At 37.9% G+C, this 5156-nt stretch overlaps 1 pseudogene across 1 annotated transcript; it reads right to left on the bottom strand.

The window, feature by feature from the left end:
- Window positions 1-815: 815 nt before the first annotated feature.
- On the bottom strand, window positions 816-1624 carry LOC308420888 (adenylyl cyclase-associated protein 2-like; annotated as a pseudogene). Its single transcript has one exon. The product of its transcript is annotated as an adenylyl cyclase-associated protein 2-like (transcript).
- Window positions 1625-5156: the final 3532 nt, after the last annotated feature.

Raw genomic sequence — 5156 nt, 5'->3', positions numbered from 1 at the left:
ACCTGGCTACTGGAAAAGGGACTCATCTCTAATAAGCAGTAGAGACCTTCAGGGCTTGTCTGATCATATGGGAGGCTTCAAAACTGGAAAGCAAGGATCGAGCTAGCCTTGGAACATAATCACAAGGTATTATAAAGCAAAAAACGAGGACTTATTTCCCACCCCACTCATCCCTGCCACTGTCATTTGTCTTAGGAATGTGGAGACAAATAAATTTTCAAAGTGATTCGGCCTAAATATATTTATTGTTTTTCAGTAACTATAAAGGGTATATTGTGTTTCCTTAGACTGTTCCTCTTGGTGGTTATATGTGTGTTTTGGTAAGAACATGGATTGAGTATGCATTCATGATGACAGGATGTCCATGATCCACAGTGATCAAGATGAACATGTAAAAATTTAAAAAATAGAGTCTTGTTCTTTAGGGAACAAGACTATTTCATCATGTTAAAGTTGTCTAAAAGGTAAAAAGATACATAGATTCTCTAAGGCTTCATTTGCTTCAACTAGCAATTAAAAGGAAAGGAAGGAAGAGGCAGGGCTTTTCCTTATCAGTTAACAGTGTTAGTGATAGGAACTATTCTTTTCCCTTTAACTGCTGTGTTCACTAGTTATCACACACAAATAAAATCACACACAAATCATTATCAAATGTTAAATATTTCAAAATGCCTATAAAAGCCTGCTAGAGAAGATATTGTTTTCCACGGCACAGAACATGGACGGACACCTGGGTTATGGCGATATCTAGCTCCTCCTATAGCTGCTTACTTCTGTTGGCTAGAGAAGACTCAGGGAAGGATGTCTCTTAGATGTCAGGCCATGGTTTCTGCAGGTTCAGGGACCAGCTTGGATCTGTCCCATATTGTCGTGAACTGCTCAGGATTGGGAAAGTCTCTACAATCATCATTCTGAGGGACCAGGACATTCATCTTGGATGAGTTGGCGCTCACAATCTCACAGTCTAGAGCATCTTCACTGAGGTGCAGGTGACATCCTTCTGTTTTATTAATGGAGATATTGGCACTCTCCCTATTTCCTGGATCTGAATGTCCTTGGAGTTGATCACTTTGATGATGTCCACCACATGATCAAACACCAGGCCAAACTTTTTGCAGTTATCGACAGTGATGGGGCTTATTTTTCCCTTCATTTGAAGAGTGGATTTGTCACATTTGAAAATGTAAGCCACTTGTTTCAGCTCAATCTCTGAGATGACAAGGTCATTCCTGTCCTCTTGGTATTCCACTCTCCATTTCTTCTCTTTTAGCTCCAACACTGGAGCATGTTTCTGAGAAGAATTCAATTTTGGAGACGTGAGGCTTGGCATGTGAGTTTTGGTAGAAGATCGAATTCATCCTTGAGCCCTAAGGCTGGGATTCTTCGATGTCTTCTTGTCATCTGTGACATCCAGGAGCCCTTTTGTGATGGCTTTTTCCTGATGAAGTTGGGCAAATAGAGCTGAGTGATAAGGACAGGGCTCCTCCTTTTTACCCCCATTCTCAGAAGGTGAAGGTCATCCAGGGAGAGGTGGTGGAGGCAGAGCAGGTCAAGAGGAGAGAATGGAAAATGCTGATGCTGTGGACACCAGGAGACCAGTTTCAGAAGGTGACTCAATTTCCATCAAGGCTGGGGCATGGCAGCAGGCAGGTAGGCATAGTGCTAGATCAGTACCTAAGAATCAAAATCCTGATCCCCAGACAGTGGGTAAAGAGGAAAGAGAGGGATGAATGGATGGAGGGAGGAAAGGAGGAGGGAGAGAGGAAGCAATTTAAAACTTTATGAATGCCTTCACTTTAGGGAGATGATTTCTTACTGTATCCTTCTTTTATCTATTTTTACCTATTTTATTTATACATAAAATAATTAATATATTTTCTTATTGAATATTTATACTATTATATGTATATATCAGTTTTTATATTAAAATTCATTCAATTCTATTTTAATTTCAATTTTATAATGACACATAAACTTGTCAAACTTACAAAAAATCTAACAGCCCAGTTGTAAAGGTAGATTAAATGTTAGGGAGCTTCATAGTCTTCAACAGAACCTGAGTTTTATGAGCATTTGGGGATTTCAAAACCGTCTGTAAACAGATTTTTAGAAAATTTGATTTATACTAGCTGGCACATACACTCAGACACACAGATATGAAAACACACATACACACTCTATCACATACATCCACATAGTCTCTCTCTCTCCCTCTCTCCCCCACCTTTTACACACACCCACAATGATACAGAGCTAGAGTGACAGAGAAACAGAAATGACAAAGAGACTGAGACACAGAGAAACACAAATAACACACATAAAACATAAATCTTCAAAAGTACAATACACCCTTAGGTACATATTAAATCATATTATAAATACCTAATTGTTTTTTTTAATCTTTCCCTTATGTGTGTTAGACATTGTAGCAATACTGTCAATTTCTTCCAAATTTTTTTTTTTTAGAATTATGTTTTGAGTCCTTTCTCTAACTCCTCCCTTGCACCGCATAGGAAGAACAACATTATCAATCAACCAGAACCCCAGAGCTTCCAGTCACTAAACCACCAACCAAAGAGTACACATGGAGGACCCATGACTCCAGCCCCATATGTAGCAGAGGATGACATTGCATGGCAGCAATGGAAGGGGAGGCCATTGGTCCTGGGAGGGCTTGATGCTCCATTGTAGGGGAATGCCACGTCAGGAAGGCAGGAGTGGATGGGAGGGTGGAGGAGCACTCTCATAAAATCAAGTGGAGGGAAATGGGATAGGAGCTTTCTAGAGGGGAAAGTGGGAAAGGGTATAAAACTGAAAATCTAAATAAATAAAAAAAAATCTAATGAGGTCCAATCAATTATTTCCTCAGCTTGTTATTTACTACCAATAATAGAAAAGGAACAAATCAGTGCCAGAATGGCTTTTTATTTCATTATTTAAGCCTTACAATTTCTGCTGGAAGCTTATAATGCTATTTTTTATCTTTCTATTAAAAACAGTAACTATATTACTTCTACAAATTGTTAAAGAATAAATTAACAGCTTTAGTAATCCGTGAGAATTTCTTTCCATACCCTGTTATGTTTTCACCAGGATGAACTGATTCATTTTATTTTTTGAGTTAGTGTTCTGAGACTTAAGCTGCACATTCTAGTTTCTAACATATTGTGATTTTTTAATGGTTTGTGAGAGTATGCATATTTCTTTCTCTCATTTTCTGTACTTTGTACATAGTTTCTGCTCTTCATACAGATTTCTTAAGTGTGTAAGTGTTTAATTTGTGGTTTAATGTCAATTTTCATATTGAATTTACAGTTCTGTAAATACACTACTTAGTCAATATAAGCATAGTTAAAATAACATTCAATATATTACTGGGAAATTTATTCTGACTTCTATCTTGAAATTTTACTTTAATGTATATGGGAGAGATTACTTCAGTGTCAGAGAACTTCTTTGTCATTTGCTAGTTACTTTGTTCAAGTATAGTATCAGCAAGATGAAGGAAAACAAAGAATCTACTACAAAATAAAATTATTTTATTGTGCCCTTTGTGGATCATATTTAAGTTCTCTGTGTGAAATTTTGAAAGTCCTATCATTACTATTTTGATTAAGTGGATATAATTTTAGGTACATGGTATGTATACCTCATTAATCTATTAAATATAATATAAATTCCAAGTGAAGTGGCAATAAAGAAAAAGCTTAAAATCCATTTTCCAAGCTGAATTAGTAAGCATTCACCAACCATGTGTGCATTATCTAATATGTTAAAAAGATTGAGTTGATAAAACTTCTTTGATACAATCTGAAAGTAAGTGATAGTTTGTTACATGTCATTTGTTAACTGAAGATTCAACAAATGTCACTATCAACTGATTTTTACTAATCATTTTATACACATACATCTTAAAGGATATACTCCCTTCCCAGTTACTGCTCTACAACCCCTATCCTATATGCTCTCCCCCCTCCCCTTTGCCTCTATAAGGGTTCTTTTCTACCCATTCACCTACTCTCCTGTTGCAGTTCCAGTGTCGCACTACACTGGGGGAAAACAACCTCCTCAAGACTAAAGGCTTCCTCTCCCATTGATGTCAGATAAGGTCATCATCTGTTACATGTGTATCTGGAATCATAGATTTTTCCCTGTACACTCCTTTGTTAGTGCTCTAAACCCTGGGAGCACTGTGTAGTTTGGACAGCTGACACCGTTTTTCCTATGGGGCTGAAATTTCCCTACTCTCCTCTAGTTCTGCCAGATACCTGACAAGGCTCACAAAACTCAGTCTGAAGTTTAGCTGCAAGCATCCACTTCTACATTGGTCATGTGCTGATTGAACTTCCCAGGGAAGACTCATACCAGGTTCATGTCAGCAAATGCCTCTATGCAATAGCAACAATGTCAGAATTTGGTGTCTTCAGACAGGATGGACCCCCAGGTGGAGTGGTCCTTGGAGGGCCCTTTTCTTCAGTCTCTACTCCACATTTTGGTCTTTTCCTTGGACAGTAACATTTCTGGGTTAAAAGTTTAAGATGGGTGGGTGGTCCCATCCCTTGAATGGGGGTCATGCCTATCTACTGGAGGTGGTATCTATAGGTTCTCTCCTTCCCTGCTCATTTTGGCTTACATCTTCCCCATTGTGTCCTCGGGGCCTCTCAATACTACGGCATCTGTGACTCTCCAATGGCCTCCCCAAGTTCCTCATCCCCCACTGCTAGGTATTTTTCTTCAATTCTCTGAAGAAAAATATCAAAGAATACTTCAGAAGTTGAAAAGATCTCCCATGCTCAGGGATTAGAAGAATTAATATAATAAAAATGGCCATCTCACTGAAAGCAATCTACAAATTCAATGCAATCCCAACCAAAATTTTAGCTCAAATATTCATAGAGTTATAAAGAACAGTTCTCAAACTCATTTGGAATAACAAACTACCCAGAATAGTGAAAATTATTCTAAACAATAAAATTACTTTGGGGTAAATTTCCATCTCTGACCTCAAGTTTACTAGAGAGCAATATGATATTTGCACAGAAACAGGCAGGTAGATCAATAGAATAGAATGAAGACCCAGAAATAAACACATAATCTATGGTCACTTGATCATTGACAAAATGGTAAAACCATCTAGTGGGAAAAAAACAGCATCT

The sequence above is a fragment of the Micromys minutus genome (genome assembly GCF_963924665.1).
Source record: "Micromys minutus genome assembly, chromosome: 5".
NCBI classification, from domain to species: domain Eukaryota; kingdom Metazoa; phylum Chordata; class Mammalia; order Rodentia; family Muridae; genus Micromys; species Micromys minutus.
The sequence above is the reverse complement of the archived record's forward strand: the minus strand, read 5'-3'. Positions and strand labels throughout refer to the sequence as shown.